The sequence below is a fragment of the Bos taurus genome, chromosome 28, assembly GCF_002263795.3.
Source record: "Bos taurus isolate L1 Dominette 01449 registration number 42190680 breed Hereford chromosome 28, ARS-UCD2.0, whole genome shotgun sequence".
Lineage (NCBI taxonomy): Eukaryota > Metazoa > Chordata > Mammalia > Artiodactyla > Bovidae > Bos > Bos taurus.
In genome coordinates this window covers 41,402,778-41,420,666 of record NC_037355.1, presented here as the reverse complement: position 1 = coordinate 41,420,666, position 17,889 = coordinate 41,402,778, and the positions used below count along the sequence as shown (strand labels likewise).

The following is a 17,889-nucleotide window of genomic DNA, read 5'->3' as shown; positions in this document are numbered from 1 at the left end:
AAAACAACGTTTCCAAGGTTCAATAAACTCCGACTCCATAACAACTAAGGAATAAGATATTTTAATTAATGTTCCAATTTAAAAGATTACCATATTCAGTTTATAAATCTGAAAGTTACATAAAGCATCCTTAATACTACGTTATACTGAGCAGAACTGAAATACACTTGAAAACAGAAACATTAGGAAAATCAAACGATTGTGTATATACCCTAACAGCTTTTACGGAGAGAAAAGAATGAGTTCTGGTGTCATGCGGGGCTTTAGTAGGAACTTAAGCTGATATTTGTGTAACTTTAATAAAGGGTCTGAAATTGGTAAAAACACGAGAAAAGGTTTTATTTTTCTCCAGTTTCTACTCCAAACTGTGATCTGCCCAATTTCCTTTTCCTAGTCCTTGATGGCATCTGGAACAATCCCTTCTGTTCAAAAGTCCAGCCCCATTTACTGATATTGAAATCTTTAATCCTCAGTCTTTCAATCACCTCCTTCATCTCCAAATTCAGGCTTCGCCTATGGTCCAAGAGACTTCAACAGAGGAAGGGGTGAGGTCTGGTCTCTTCGTGGGATGGGGCGTAGGGACAGGACAAAATAAACAGCTCCGGACCTGAGCTCCCAGGAGTTTCTGTGGCTGCTGCCGCCTTCCTGGCTGATGGGAACCATACTGTCTGTATCACAGGTAGTCATATGGCGACTGTTCTTCTGGGGACAAGCTGGAACTTTCTGATAACTAAGGAGTGAGAAGCTCTTACCCCTGCACATTCCTAGCTAAAGATCTGCTTCGACTCTCCCCTCTCCAGCAGCCCAAGCCCTGTCAAAATGCCTGAAGCCTGGTTCCATTCTGCAGCACCACTTGAACTCAGAGAAATTCAAAACAGACACAGGCTATTCCACTGTCACCGTCTCTGTCCACAGTGAGCTTTCTCTCCAGTTTTCTTTATCCCTTTTTCAAACAGGCACAGATAAACCAGTCAGGTGCATAATGACTACTCGTCTAGGTAATGAGATGTTCTGCTCTACTTTTGCTGGTACTCCAGCAAAAAAAAAAAAGGTGGTGGGGAGAAGAAGGGTATTTATAAGAAAACAGATGACTTTTAAAAGATTCAAGATTCACCTTTAGGGGAATACATGGAAGAAGTGATCTTTCTGTGACAATGGCAGTTCAGGTGTGATATCTGCTTTTCTTCTTTTCCTCTCTAATGAGAAGAGTCAATCTTCCCTGGTTTTGAAACTCGAGGAAAAAAATTAATACCAACTGACTTCTGAGAGCCTCTGCTTCGGGGGCGGGGGGGGAGCGGAAAGCCTATTATCAAATGCCTTCAGCTCAAAATAACTGTTATGCTACAGTGGCATCATCTGGACCCACTTCACCATCAACACATACAAACACCTGGACGCTTACTCTGCACAAAGCACTGAACTAGTACTGTTGGTGAAACAAAACTTTTTAGGACAAAATTCAACCAAGGAGCTTATAAAACAGAGCATAAGACAACTTAAACTTTTTATTCTCTTGTTTTTTAATACTTTTACAAAAGCAAATGAGTTTTTATACATCACAAACAACAGTAAAACACAAATGACAAATAAAAAAGCAAATGCAGTGTGCCAAAAAGCGAGCCGACACCCACACAAGAGTCTACAGATGAGCACAAAAGACTGGATTAGAAAAATGAGCCAAGGACAGAGAGATGCAAAGTGCCAAAAAAACTGCTCAACCTTATTCATGAGGTTATGATGATTAGACTATGATTAAAACTATAATGCTGTGTGTGCAGCTGGCAGACTGGCAAAAATGCAAACAGACGGATGTTACTGTGAAGAAGGGAGGGGAGAACATATGCAAACACGTGGTTGCAGAGTGAATTGTTATGAAGATTTCGCAGTGCAGTTTGGCACCATATCAAATCTGTATGGCTTCTCTTACAGTAAATGCATTTCTAAGAATTCATCCTATAAAATAAAAATACTCTCAGAGGATATGTACAAGCACCACAGCATTGTCTGTAATGCCAAAAAATTGGAAACAATCTAAATATTCATCGGTAGCTGATTACTACATTAAATTAAGGTGTATTTGTAAAAGGGAATACTACTCGGCTACTAAAAAGAACAACAAATTGATATTTACTGACATAAAAGACTCCTGCCACATATTCAGTGAAAACAAAGTTACAGAAAATGATGCATAGTATGACCCCATTTTTTGCAAACAGGGAAAGGGATTAAGAGGAAGAAATGAAGACAGTGGAAAAGAAAAATTATCTTTATATTACTTTTAATAGCAGTAATCTCTGGAACACAGGGCAGGATTACAGAAGACATTGACTTTCTACTTTCGGGCTGTGACTGTTTGATGTTTCAACACAAATATGTGTAACTTCTTTAAACAGAAGAAACAAAAGTTCTTTAAACAGAAAAAACAAAAGAGGTCGTCTATGGCACCAGACAGGGAAACGACACTGGAGCTTCACCTGATTAAAAACTGAGAAGGCTTACAGTGAAGAAATTTAACGTAGTTAATGATACACAAGAAACACCAACTCCCTGCAAACAATCGTACAGAAGAGCCAACTTTTAGCCTTGGACCACTGAGGACAGCTTCACAGAGAGACAGGATTCTCGCTAGACTTTGAAGAACTATGATAAGCAAAGAATGGGGGGAGGAAAGGCAGCACCCTACAATATAATGCATACTTAAGAACTTTTAATAGCCACATTAAAAAAGCAAACAGAATCACAAATGCATTTATTTAACCCAACATATTCAAACAGTAGCAACGACATGTAATCAAAATGTGTATGTAAAGGTGTTTTACCTTCTTTTTACTGCACCATCTTCAAAATCCGGTGCAGACTTCAGACTGGCCACAGTCTGAATATTCAACCACCACACGCGGCACCACAGTGGACACTGCAGATCTAACGATTCCGAACTCACATCCAGAACTGGACATTTAGGTGACAGAGGCTAATAAAAGAGCACTGGGGAGTGAACGAGGCAGAAAAGGCAGGAGGGGCCAGAGAAGAAGGCCAGTATGGGACAATCTCAATTTTATACTGTAAGCAAATAAGAAACCAGAAAAAAATATTTAACAGGTAGAGATGATCACTAAAGCACTATTTCAGAAAGATTAACTTTTTTCTTTACTCAAGATACACACATATAAATACAGCAAGCAAGTCTTTTTCTCAACATTTTTTTATTATGTGAAAGATTACTGAAATTGATACAATAAAAGTTATCTGTCATCAAGTGATAGCATTTTGTTGACCTGATATATAGACACTGTTCAAATATTTTTATTTCATGACATTTTTAAATGATTTTTTTGAAAAATAAATAAATTCAAGAATCTCACCAAAAGTTAATAGCCTTAACTTTAGTATTTCCCAACAGGACCTCCTTTCAGCTAGAAATCTAAATATTCTTTGTTAAATACAAATTTAAGACATTCAAGACTTTATATTCCTGAAATATATTAAAAAAATTTTAATTTCAAGTAAGAAAGCTACCCACAAATCTCAATATACACAAAACAGCATGACAACCATGAAGTCTCCTCCAGATTTAACTTCAATATTGAGAGCCTATAACATTTCAGATGGTTTAGGTAAATTATTTATCTAAAAAAAAAAAAAAAAGCTCAAAAGAAGAGATAGGAAAGCAGGGCATGGAAGAATACCACTGGTCATATGCCATTTCCTTTGTTACCTGAAATGACCGCCAGGGCAGAAAAGTGACTTTTCAGCTAAAAATCAGAAATCCAGTGATGTCATCAGGACCAAAAGCAATTTCAGTAACTAACCACTCTGCATTACAGTCATGTAACTTTATTCTTTTAAGCAGAAAACAACATTAAAGCTTATCAACTCCTTTCACTTTTTAAGACAAGGAAACAAAGATCCATATAGAGTTAAATACAGTATCCAAGACTGCACAGTTAGCTTAGTGGTAATACCAGTGCTATATAGATATTAGTTTACAAAACTCAAAAGCCAAGGCTCGAGTGTTTTGCAGCTTCTTGAAAATTTTTCAAATTTCCCAAACTGTCCACAACAGGTATACTATTTTTGTAATTTTTTAAAAAGCAAAAAATGTTTGCTTTAAAAACTACTACATAGTGACACTTCCAGGAACACCCTCCTCTCCTTCCCAGTCCCAGGTCTCACTGTACCGGCCACCTTCTCAGGAAAGCCTTCCAAAGCCCTGCACCCAAACAGACCAACCCCCTACTACTCTTGTAAGCCGCCGGTCCTTCTGCTTTGTAGGTCTTAATGTAACTATGATCAGATAATCATTTGTGAAGTTTTTTAATGTCTGTCTTCTCTATCTAGGTCTTAAATTGCTATTTCTCAGGGCTGTTCTAGAGTCTCTGCTGTTATATACCAGGAGTTCCTGACATGAGGTCTGTAAAACAACCATGAAATTATATACTGTTGTTGGTGTTGTATATAACAACAATCATATACTGTTGTTGACTCAGTTGCTAAGTCACGTCCGACTCTTTGAGACACCATGGACTGCAGCAGGCCAGCCTCTGTCCTCCACCATCTCCTGGAGTTTGCTCAAATTCATGTCCATTGAGTTCGTAATGCTATCTAACCATCTCACCCGCTGCCACCCTCTTCTCCTTTTGTCTTTAACCTTTCCCAGCAACAGTCTTTTCCAGTGGCTCTTCCCATCAGGGGGCCAAAGTACTGGAGCTTCAGCTTCAGCATCAGTCCTTCCAATGAATATTCAGGGTTGATTTCCTTCAGGATTGACTGGTTTGATCTCCATGCAGTCCAAGGGACTCTCAAGAGTCTCCTCCAGCACCACAATTTGAAAGCATCAGTTCTCTGGCGCTCAGCCTTCTGCATGATCCAACTCTCCCATCTGTACACAACTACTGAAAAAACCACAGGTTTGACCAGACAGACCTTTGTCAGCAAAGTGATGTCTCTGCTTTTTAATATGCCGTCTAGGTTTGTCACAGCCTTCCTTCCAAGGAGCAAGCGCTGTTTAATTTCAAGGCACCAGTCACCATCTGCAGTAATTCTGGCTCCCGAGACAATAAAATCTGTCACTATTTCCACTTTTTTCTCCTTCTACTGCCATGAAGTGATGGACGCCATGATTACTGGATGCTGTAATCTCAGTTTTCTTTTTTAATGTTGAGTCTCAAGCCAGTTTTTTCACTATACTTTCACCTTCGTCAAGGTGAATTTATTTACTTAATTACTATATTTGTGTATTTTTCTTCAGATACTCAAAAAATATCCTTGAAAGGGGTTAAGAACCTTTAAAATAGTGGATTTATGTCATTTACCTACCTAGATAGCATCACCAAGTCAACGGACATGAGTTTGAGCAAACTCCCAGAGATAGTGAAGGTCAGGGAAGCCTGGCACGCTGCAGTCCAGTGGGTCCCAGAGTCAGACACAACTCAGTGACTCAACAATAGCCTACTCAGAGCCACCTTTCTTTGAGCAAACAACCACTTGCCCACTTCACACGGCTCCAAGAAGGCTGTCAGTCCCTGACTGCTTCCGTGGGCACATAAGCCAGTTCTGGCAATGACCGTACCCTGCATTCCGTGTGGACTCAGTAACAATCTCTCCATGCGACAGAGCACATGCACCTGGGAAAGAAGTGCTTTTCCCTCTCCCGAACCTACGCAGTAAGGACCATGTAACCCTGGAGCTACCAGTGGTCCTCGCTGCAGATCAAAGTACCTACTGAAATCGAGGCAAAAAAAGTGGTAATAAAGCAGAGAAGACAGATTCCCAATTACATCATCTGAACACTTAGATCCAGTCATATTTATTTCTAGTCTTTTCCCAAAAATGGGTTTGGGAGGTGGTTGGGGGGAGCTTTCCCCGCTTTAAGCTAATCTGAGTTAGTTCTGTCACTTGCAAACAAAGGTCACTTTCGAGAGCCACCTAGTTCCCACTGCTGGAATATACAATGTATTCAATTCCAGATGTCTATCTACCTCCAACTCAAACCTCTGTCAAACTCCAGACCTATAAATGCAACTTGCAAGTAGAAATCTCCACCTGGTGTTTCAGAGGATCAAAACTATTTTCCTGCAGAAACCAGGTCTCCCCCTACTTTTTTCATCTCAGTTAACACACATCTACCTTGCCAGGATTCCAATCTAGGAACCTGGGAGTTACTCTTGACAGCCCCACTCCTCCTCTCCTCCACAGCTAATTACCAAGTCCCATCCATTCTACACCCTAATTACCTGTCACCATCCTAAGTGTGAACAAGGATGAACAGCTTCCCTACACGTTTCAGTGTCTTTGGTCTTCCCTTCTCCAAACTGATTATCCACTATGTAACTTATCTCCAAAATTGTAAATTTGACTATTTTATCCCCGCACTTGACATACCCCTATTCTTCTTAAGTGAAGTGAATGTGTTAGGGGCTCAGTCATGTCCGACCCCATGGACTATAGCTTGCCAGGCTCCTCTGTCCAAAGAATTCTCCAGACAATAATAATGGAGTGGGAAGCCATTCCCTTCTCCAGGGGATCAACCCAGGGATTGAACCCGGATCTCCTGCATTGCAGGCAAATTCTTTACCATCTGAGCCACCAAGAAAGCCCTTCAAGGAACAGCCAATTATATACAGATAGAGCAATAGCCAAGCCCTACAGCTTCAGATGTTATTAGTGGTACGAAAAATGTTTACAGTAAGAAAACAAAGTTCATCACAAATATAACAGAAGAGTAACAACGTGCATAATATCAGGCAGGATAGCTCAAATCCACAGGTTATTTTTTTAATTTTAAATTTGTTTTTTAATTGAAAGATAACTGCTTTACAGAACTGTGCTGGTTTCTGCCAAACATCAACATAAATCAGCCATAAGTATACATATGGCTCCTCCCTCCTGAACCTCCCTCCCACCTCCATCCACATCCCACCCCTCAAGGTTCTTACAGAGCCCTGGTTTGAGTTCCTCGTTGTCAGGCAGCAAATTCCCACTGGCTATCTATTTCACATATGGTAATATAAGTGTCCACCCGTTTTCAATAAAAAATACACAAGAATATCTTTCTTATTTAGAATATCTTATCTATTTAGCGTCTTTCCTTATCTATTCAGTAATTCATTAGTTCCATATTAAACTGCCCTCGACGGGCGCACTAAAGCGCAGGCGGCAGCGCCGGGCGCGCTAAAGCGCGGCCAAGAGGAGCTACCCCACGTCCGATGTCAGGGGCAGAAGCCGGGAGGACCCCATGCCCAAAGGGCGGTGGCCAAGAGGAGTTACCCCACGTCCGAGGTCAGGGCAGCGGCTGAGAGTGCCAGACTGCGACGGCGCAGGAACGGCCGAGAGGAGCTACCCGACGTCGGAGGTCAGGGGGGGGGCGGCCGAGAGGAGCTACCCAGCGTCCGAGGTCAGGGGGGGCGGCCGAGAGGAGCTACCCAGCGTCCGAGGTCAGTGGCAGTGGCTGGGAGGAGATACCCCACGCCCTTAAGCCCGAGGCCAGGGGCGGTGGCCGGGAGGACCAACCCCACGCCGTGGCTGCGCTGGCGCAGGAGGGCCTAGAGGAGCTATCCCACGTTGAAGGTCAGGAAGGGCGGCGGTGAGGAGATACCCCTCGTCCAAGGTAAGGAGCATTGGCTGCGCTTTGCTGGAGCAGCCGTGAAGAGATACCCCATGTCCAAGGTAAGAAAAACCCAAGTAAGATCGTAGGTGTTGCAAGAGGGCATCAGAGGGCAGACACATTGAAACCATACTCACAGAAAACTAGTCAATCTAATCACACTAGGACCACAGCCTTGTCTAACTCAATGAAACTAAGCCATGCCCATGGGGCAACCCAAGATGGGCGGGTCATGGTGGAAAGATCTGACAGAATGTGGTCCACTGGAGAAGGGAATGGCAAACCACCTAAGTATTCTTGCCTTGAGAACCCCATGAACAGTATGAAAAGGCAAAATGATAGGATACTGAAAGAGAAACTCCCCAGGTCAGTAGGTGCCCAATATGCTACTGGAGTCCATGAATCAGGGCAAATTGGAAGTGGTCAAACGAGATGGCAAGAGTGAATGTCGACATTCTAGGAATCAGCGAACTGAAATGGACTGGAATGGGTGAATTTATTTAACTCAGATGACCATTATATCTACTACTGCAGGCAGGAATCCCTCAGAAGAAATGGAGTGGCCATCATGGTCAACAAAAGAGTCCGAAATGCAGTACTTGGATGCAATCTCAAAAACGACAGAATGATCTCTGTTCGTTTCCAAGGCAAACCATTCAATATCACAGTAATCCAAGTCTATGCCCCAACCAGTAACGCTGAAGAAGCTGAACGGTTCTATGAAGACCTATAAGACCTTTTAGAACTAACACCCAAAAAAGATGTCCTTTTCATTATACGGGACTGGAATGCAAAAGCCGGAAGTCAAGAAACACCTGGAGTGACAGGCAAATTTGGCCTTGGAATACGGAATGAAGCAGGGCAAAGACTAATAGAGTTTTGCCAAGAAAATGCACTGGTCATAACAAACACCCTCTTCCAACAACACAAGAGAAGACTCTATACATGGACATCACCAGATGGTCAACACCGAAATCAGATTGATTATATTCTTTGCAGACAAAGATGGAGAAGCTCTATACAGTCAGCAAAAACAAGACCAGGAGCTGACTGTGGCTCAGACCATGAACTCCTTATTGCCAAATTCAGACTTAAACAAAGTAGGGAAAACCACTAGACCATTCAGGTATGACCTAAATCAAATCCCTTATGATTATACAGTGGAAGTGAGAAATAGATTTAAGGGCCTAGATCTGATAGACAGAGTACCTGATGAGCTATGGAATGAGGTTCGTGACACTGTACAGGAGACAGGGATCAAGACCATCCTCATGGAAAAGAAATGCAAAAAAGCAAAATGGCTGTCTGGGGAGGCCTTACAAATAGCTGTGAAAAGAAGAGAAGCGAAAAGCAAAGGAGAAAAGGAAAGATATAAACATCTAAATGCAGGGTTCCAAAGAATAGCAAGAAGAGATAAGATAGCCTTCTTCAGCGATCAATGCAAAGAAATAGAGGAAAACAACAGAATGGGAAAGACTAGAGATCTCTTCAAGAAAATCAGAGATACCAAAGGAACATTTCATGCAAAGATGGGCTTGATAAAGGACAGAAATGGTATGGACCTAACAGAAGCAGAAAATATTAAGAAGAGATGGCAAGAATACACAGAAGAACTGTACCAAAAAGATCACGACCCAGATAATCACAATGGTGTGATCACTGACCTAGAGCCAGACATCCTGGAACGTGAAGTCAAGTGGGCCTTAGAAAGCATCACTACAAACAAAGCTAGTGGAGGTGATGGAATTCCAGTTGAGCTATTCCAAATCCTGAAACATGATGCTGTGAAAGTGCTGCACTCAATATGCCAGCAAATTTGGAAAACTCAGCAGTGGCCACAGGACTGGAAATGTCAGTTTTCATTCCAATCCCAAAGAAAGGCAATGCCAAAGAATGCTCAAACTACTGCACAATTGCACTCATCTCACACGCTAGTAAAGTAATGCTCAAAATTCTCCAAGCCAGACTTCAGCAATATGTGAACCATGAACTTCCTGATGTTCAAGCTGGTTTTAGAAAAGGCAGAGGAACCAGAGATCAAATTGCCAACGTCTGCTGGATCATGGAAAATGCAGGAGAGTTCCAGAAAAACATCTATTTCTGCTTTATTGACTATGCCAAAGCCTTTGACTGTGTGGATCACAATAAACTGTGCAAAATTCTGAAAGAGATGGGAATACCAGACCACCTGATCTGCCTCTTGAGAAATTTGCATGCAGGTCAGGAAGCAACAGTTAGAACTGGACATGGAACAACAGACTGGTTCCAAATAGGAAAAGGAGTACATCAAGGCTGTATATTGTCACCCTGCTTATTTAACTTATATGCAGAATACATCATGAGAAACGCTGGACTGGAAGAAACAAAAGCTGGAATCAAGATTTCCAGGAGAAATATCAATAACCTCAGATATGCAGATGACACCACCCTTATGGCAGAAAGTGAAGAGGAACTAAAAAGCCTCTTGATGAAAGTCAAAGTGGAGAGTGAAAAAGCTGGCTTAAAGCTCCACATTCAGAAAACGAAGATCATGGCATCTGGTCCCATCACTTCATGGGAAATAGATGGGGAAACAGTGGAAACAGTGTCAGACTTTATTTTTCTGGGCTCCAAAATCACTGCAGATGGTGACTGCAGCCATGAAATTAAAAGATGCTTACTCCTTAGAAGGAAAGTTTTGACCAACCTAGATAGCATATTCAAAAGCAGAGACGTTACTTTGCCAACAAAGGTTCATCTAGTCAAGGCTATGGTTTTTCCAGTGGTCATGTATGGATGTGAGAGTTGGACTGTGAAGATGGCTGAGCGCCGAAGAATTGATGCTTTTGAACTGTGGTGTTGGAGAAGACTCTTGAGAGTCCCTTGGACTGCAAGGAGATCCAACCAGTCCATTCTGAAGGAGATCAGCCCTGGGATTTCTTTGGAAGGAATGATGCTAAAGCTGAAACTCCAGTACTTTGGCCACCTCATGCAAAGAGTTGACTCATTGGAAAAGACTCTTATGCTGAGAGGGATTGGGGGCAAGAGGAGAAGGGGACGACAGAGGATGAGATGGCTGGATGGCATCACTGACTCGATGGATGTGAGTCTGAGTGAACTCTGGGAGTTGGTGATGGACACAGAGGCCTGGCGTGCTGTGATTCGTGGGGCGCAAAGAGTCGGACACGACTGAGCGACTGATCTGATCTGAGTCCACCAAAAGATGGATTCCACTAATCATATGATCTCCTTAAGACGATACTCTAGTGCCTTCTTCAAAACACATTACTGGAGATCTTTGAAAACATCCTTTTGTTTCTTTTCGATTTTTAGAACTCATAGCCTTTTAAAGTATTAGCTGTACAGCACTATTCCCAGTAGTTAAGACATGGAAGCAACCTAAACACCCATCCACAGAGGAAAGGACAGGTGTGGTGCGTGTACACAATGAAATACTACTCAGCCATGAAAAAGAGTGGACTAACGCCATCTGCAGTAACATGGATGGGCCTGGAGGCTATCATACTAAGCGAAGTAAATCAGACAAAGTCAGATAGCATATGATATCACTCACTTGTGGAATCTACAGTAGGACACAAATGAATTTACCTATAAAACAGAAGCAGATTAACAGACTAGACAATAGCCTTGCTGTTGCCAAGGAGTAGGAGTGTGAGGGAGGGAAGGATTGGAGTTTGGGATTAGCAGATGCAAACGACTATATAGGATAGATAAATAAGATCTTACTGTATAACACAGGGAACTATATTTAGTACCCTGTGATAAATCATAATGGGAAAGAATATGTATGTATAACCAAATCTACACTCTGCTGTAGAGCAGAAATTAACATATTGTAAAGCAACTATACGTCAATAAAATTTTTTTAATGTTGGCTATAAAACTGACAAACGTAACTATGATTTAGAAAATTATCCAAATATTTACAATTATTTTTATATTTACTTTTTAGAAAACTAAGTATATGATGATTGTTAATGATGATATATAAATACTGGATATTGTCTTTAAAATAATCCACAAAACGGGCTATCACAACTCTACCACAATTCCCCCTTATATAATCTGTGCCATTTTGTGAAAATTATCAGCGCTTTAGAAACCTGTCATTTCAGAAAATGAGCAAAAGAAACGAAGACGAAAATCTGGGGGGAGTCAAAGCACCTCACGATCAGGCTGGCATACCCAGTTGTGAAGAGATCCCATCCAAACATATAAAAGCTTCTCTATAGTGCATGAAACTTTTTACTTGCTCAAGAGGTTTAGCAAGCACCCTCTCTATTCACCATAACAGTAGGGCTATAAACCCTTCCCACATAAATGTGGTTTAAATTCTTCTTCCCAACATGTTCGCTAAAGGAATAGGAGTTTTGATAAGTAACAGAAATCCTACTCATTAATTCTAAAGCACATATATTTTCCATATCTTAGCATTTCTGAAATGAAGGTGCAATCCATGGCTTCTTAAAATCAACTAGAAGCATATTTTCTTTATAAGCGGTCTATAAAATGAGGGTGTATCTTATAGTTGGCATAATTCAACACAATTCAGCATTTAATCTTATAAGTATTAAAGAGTTGGACTGACCCGGTCAATAATGACCTTGAGGTTTTAAAACAGCATTCTAAAAGCATAAACACTAATAAAAAGTAGAAGAGGGAAGAAGGAAACACTTTCTAGATCAAAATTTAGCCTGAGAGGAAATTCATTTTCCTTTCTCTCCATGGCTCCCTGCTCCTAAGATCCAAAAGTCCAATCAATACTACTAATAATTGATGTCAAACTGCTGCTAGGCCAGATAGGGGCCTTTTGCAAAGCCAGTTACAGACCCATTCTACAGGCTTAGGAGCAGAGCTAGTATTTGTATAAAAAGTGCTGTAAAAGATCAAATGACGCACAAAATTATACCTTAACATGTGTACATATATAACTATACACGAATTATATTTCAATAATGTTGCTTATTTAAAAAGACAAATGAGTGGCAAAAGCCACAAACTTTCAGTTATAAGACATCTAAGTACTAGGGATGTAATGTACAACAATATGATAAATATAATTAACACTGCTGTATGTTATATATGAAAGTTGACAAGAGTAAATCTGAAGAGTTTTCATCACAGGAATAAAACTTTTTTCCATTCTTTAATTTTGAATCTATATGAAATGATGGATGTTCACTAAACTTACAATGATAATCGTTTCATGATGTATGGAAGTCAAATTGTTATGCTGCACACCCTAAACTTAGTGTTGTATGTCAATTATATCTCAATAAAACTACAAGAAAAAAAAGACAAGTGAGTAAAAATGCAAGAAGAAAATATTAGATTAAAAGACTTCATACCTTTAGAAAACGCTTTCCTTCACAAAGAGTTCATCCAGAAGAAGAAAATGAGGAAGACTTCAAAAAGAGTTGGAATCTGAAATGGGGCTTGAAGAATGGGCAGGACTTGTACATATGACAATCAGCCATTTATTCATCCAAGTAGATGGAACAGTTATAAGCAACAACAGAAGCAGCAGGGAAAGAACATGGGCAGGAAGCAAAAATAGTGGAAGATACATGACGTGAAGTTGCTCAGTCACGTCCGACTCTTTGCAGCCCCATGGACTATAGCCTACCAGGCTCTTCAGTCCATGGAATTTTCCAGACAAGAGTACTGGAGTGGGTTGCCATTCCCTTATAAGAATGTGGCAAATCTGAGGCGAATCCCAAGAAAACAATTTCATTTAACAGAAGACACTGGAAACTTCTGAGTAGGGGAAATGAAAAGGACTCAAGATTAATTTAGGCAGCGATGCCTAAGATAACCTGGATAAGGAAGTAAAGGCAATAAAGTCATAACATTAGTCCAGGTGGGATGGGAATCTGCTTCAGTTAGCAGAGAAAAAAAGACTGAAGAGGGAAAATTATGAAATATACAAAGATATACATAGGACATAATATTGTATACGACTACAGCAAACTAAACAATTTAAAGAAAAATGAACTTTGTGAAAACCAAACAACACTAGATTTGAAAACTTAATAAATACATTTCTGGAAAAATATTAAACACTAAAATTCACACAAGAAATAGAAAACCTACAAAGATCAACTGCTATGTAGTAAGTTGAAATGGTATTCAAATTCCTTTCCAGGGAAAAAAAAAAAATCTAAGCTTGAATGCTCTTATAGGTGAGTTCTGCCAAACTCTCAAATAAAAGATAATCTCAGTCTAAACTGTTTCTGAAAAGAGAAAAAGGACTAAAGTGGTCCAAGTCATTTTATAACTCTATTATAACCTTGATACCAACGTGTATTAAGAACTGAACCAGAGCTGGCATGAAGAGAGAGAAAAGTGGCAATACCATGAAAGGAGAACCAATAGATGCTGACTAGACACAGGTGATGGGATGGGGAAGGGTCTGCGTTTGGGGAAACATCGACAGAAATAAGGAGCACCAGGGAAACAGGTCTGCTAAGAACACGACCTGAATCAGCAGGGAGAGATATTCGTAAAAGGGCAGAAAAGAAATAGAGAATTGAGACGAGAATTATTCAGACAGAAGGGTCTGAAATAATAATGTCAAAAGACCAGAGAAGTATGAAAAATGATCTGAAAAGTGAAACTTGGAGAACACTTAGATCAATCAGAAGGACGACCAGAAAGTGGAAAGGGGGCAAAGAATAACAAAGTCAGTATAATGCCAGAGAAGCCCTAGTTTCATCTAGGAAATTCATATTCATCCTTCAGGAACTGTTCACAGGGCTCCAAATTAACAATTTCAAGAAGGCCTTCTAAGATTCTTCCAACATAAACCATCACTAGGTCAGGTCCTCATTTTAAGCTCTTATAAATACTCTGCACTTTAATTATACAATTACATTTAATTACAGAATTCATGTCTGCTTCAGTAGACTCTAAGCTCCATGAGGGAAAGGCACCCTGTCTGTCTTTGCCTTCTGCTGCCTCCTGTGTTATGTTAAAATATAGTATTTGTTGAATAAAATGGGCAGATGAAGGACAGACAAGGAAAGGCATTCCAAGAATGATGGGTTGAGGCTGAAAGCTACAAAAAGTTCAAGTTGACTTAGAAAGGAGGCCCAAAAGTGTTTATTAGGTTACAGGTGACCTTTGCAAAGGTGAAATTCAGATACCAAGGGTTAAAGAAATGAATAGATGGTCAGGAAGTCAAGGCAGGAAAAGTAAATTACTCTTGGTAATGTCTCGAGTTAATTTTATGGAATGAATTTTAATTTCACTTTAGTTTTGCTCTATTTTTAACGAACATGTACTACTTCTATAAGGACAATTTTTGTTGTTGTTAATATGATTTGAAAAGATAAAGCAGCAACAAGCAGGTGGAGGGAGTAGTGAATAAAAGGGTAAACAAGTACTCTAAGAGAGTAACAAACTCCATTAAGTAGGAAAGAAAAGAAAAAACTGAAATATGGTATTAACTAGGAAGAAGTTAAAAACATATTCCTCCACTAAGACGGAAGGAAAAGACGACGATGATAAAAGGAATCCAGTAAATTCTGGAAGGAGCTCCCACTGGAAACCTCAGTGTTCTCAAGAAAGGATGTGAAGTGAAGCGAGTAGAAAAAGTTTCAAATGAGTTCTACAGAGAATGCGCAGGGCGGGGGAACCCAAAACAGAAGCGCCATACAGGTTCTATTAAAAGGGCATTCTAAATTTCAGTTGGCCTTTTGTAAAATTTCATCCCTTTTCTAGCTCAGAACTGCCCTAGTTTAGCTTTAATTTTAAATATTTAAATTCTAGTTCACAAACTATTTCAACAACTGAAAATTGATAGGCATTAATACATTCTACTTTAATTCCGACTTGAACTGCCCTTTTGAAATAAATACAATAAAGGAGTTGTTTTCAACTCAAGCAACAAAATAGCGATCATTTCAATTATGAGTGAACTGAAAAGCGCTCCTAAACTTAAGAGTGTTTGCAGAGAAAGGCTTTTTGTAATTGTTGCTGTTTAACTCTTCGCGTGCCTCACTCTAACAGATTTCGAGTAACAGAGAAAATCTTGGGTTCAAATCTCAGCTCACTTAGTCAAGTTATTCAACCTCTCTCCGTCTCGATTTCCTCTTCTTAAAAAACGAGGAATACAATAACCAGGATTATCCTAAGGATTAAATGACGTAACACAGGTGAACGTGCCAAGTTCGTACTCTGTCCTCAGAACAGTTTGCTAACCGTTTGAAAGAGAAAACTCGCAGCACTTAGACCAAATTAAAACATTCGAAAGCCTGAAAAAGCACAAGTCACAAAACGTCAGACCCTAACACACAACACAGTATTTTTCTTCCCTGACGCAAGTTATTTTTTTCTTGCCAAACCTTTCCACTAGGAGTCTGGAAAGAGAAAAAATGGGTTACAGTCAATCCAGCATAAAGTTTTCAGAAACTGAAGTGCAGAATCACAACAGACATGGCAGCGGAAGCAGCGCAGGACAACAGGTGAACCTCCGAGAACCCTGGCACCTTCCCGCGGGAAAGTTTTGCACGAGGGTTGGCAGTTTCTCCAGGCTCGACCGCCCCATGAAACAGACATTCGTTTTCTTTTTTTCCTTTTAGAAACGTAATAGACAAATCGTGAATATCACTCTCGCCGCTCCCGGGCAAGGGAGGTGAGCGCCTTTCCCATTTAAGGATTCAAGAATCGTCCTTGGTGGCGGCTTTCCCCCACACCGCCTCCCCAAACTCTGCCCGAAACTCGGGGGTGGGGAACAAAGAGGGGCCCGGAGGCGGGGACGTCGCAGGGGGCTGCCGGGGGCCCGGGTCTCCCGCAGGGCTGGGCCCGGGGCGGCAGGGCCCAGTCTGCCGCGGCCTGTCACAGCCTGGGCGGCAGAGACCCCCACGGGGCAGCCGGGCCTGGCGGCCCCCAGCTCGGGCCTCCCGCGAGCGCCAGGCTCCCCCCGAAACTTCGCCTGCGGCCCGCGCCGGCCTCCCCGGCGCAGCCGGCCTCCGCCGCCGCGCACACGCACTCTCCGGGCAAGCCAACTCACCCGAACCCTGGGGAACTCATCCTCCAGCTCTCGGCGCGGAGCGGGGTGGGCGCGGCGAGGCGCGGGGGCGAGGCAGGGGGCCCGGCTCGGCCTCCGCCCGGGGCGTGCAGCGGCCCCAGCCCGGTCGCCCCTCGCGCGGCCGTACAATCCTCGTCTCGCGCGGACGGACACGCCGGAGTCCGATCCTTCCTGCGCCCTCCCCGCCCTCCTCCCTCCTCGCTCCTCCTTCGCCCAGCGCCAGCAGGCGGATTCCAATCTCGGCAGCCGCCGCCGCCGCCGCCGCCGCCGCCGCCGCGGACACTCGCACGGGAGGGAGGGGTGGGGGGCGGCGCGGGCGCGGGGTACGGGGGGAGGGGCGGGCCTCCGCGAGACTCGGCGCAATGCTCGCGCACTGGGAGGGCGCCCGCTCCGCCCGGCCGGGGACGCGAAGAGAGCCGAGCGCGCGGCGGAAGTGCCCGAAGGGTCTGTGGGGCTAGGCGCCCTGCTGCCGGGGAGGAGGGCTGGCCGCCGGCAAGGGGGCGCCGGGCTGCCGTAGGGAGGGGGGCTTCTCCTCCGCGCGGCCCTGCCGGCCCCTCCTCACCGAGACGCCGCATCGCCGCCGTGGCGGGGCCGGCCAGTCTCCGGAAGCCGGGTGGGGAAGACGCCGTGCGCGCGTCGCACAGGACTGAGTGCGGTGGAGCGGCGCAGATACCGCCGCTGCGGGCTGCGCGCTGACCCGGCCCCCCGCACCGCCGGGGCTCCGGGGTTCCTTCGTGTGGCCCCCTCCCCGGACAAACTCTAAAGCTCTACCAAAAACTCTTAACACGTGAGGGCAGGTCAGCGCTGGCGGAGTAAGCCTGGTCGCTGACAATTCACACGCCATGGCGGAGAACTGCCCGACCGTGGTGGTAGTCGTTGCGACAAAGAAACGTACAAACCACAGTCCAACTATTATTTACCCGTAGCTCCCCGGCCTCTCTTTCTGGGCTCTTTGCCAACCTACAGAGGCGCAGGTAGGGGGAGTTGAGGGGAGAGAAGCATTTTCGCGTCGATCCAGGAGCTGTGAGGCCTGGCCCGCCCGGGAACCCTATGATGGAGCCCGTGAATTCCAAAGGCAGAAGTTGAGCAGCGGTGTTAACCCAACAGAACTGAAGTCAGCGCACTATAAATATTGTTCCCGTCTCTGGTTTCGCTCACTCTAGTGACCTCGGATACCCTCCGAGTCTGAGTCCCTCCATTTGGAAAACGTAAATAGTTGTCAGTCCTTTTTTCTCCCCATTCTTTGGAAAATGCC

The 17,889-nt window shown here is 43.1% G+C and overlaps 1 protein-coding gene across 2 annotated transcripts in view; it reads right to left on the bottom strand.

Moving 5' to 3' along the window:
- Nucleotides 1-16,797, bottom strand: part of BMPR1A (bone morphogenetic protein receptor type 1A) — a 141,837-nt gene extending 125,040 nt beyond the window's left edge. For both annotated transcript variants that reach the window (XM_005226531.5, XM_024986576.2), the window contains exon 1: nucleotides 16,617-16,797. The gene's annotated coding sequence lies outside the window, so the exon portion shown is untranslated. The remainder of the gene's footprint in view (nucleotides 1-16,616) is intronic.
- Between the last annotated feature and the right edge of the window lie 1,092 nt (nucleotides 16,798-17,889).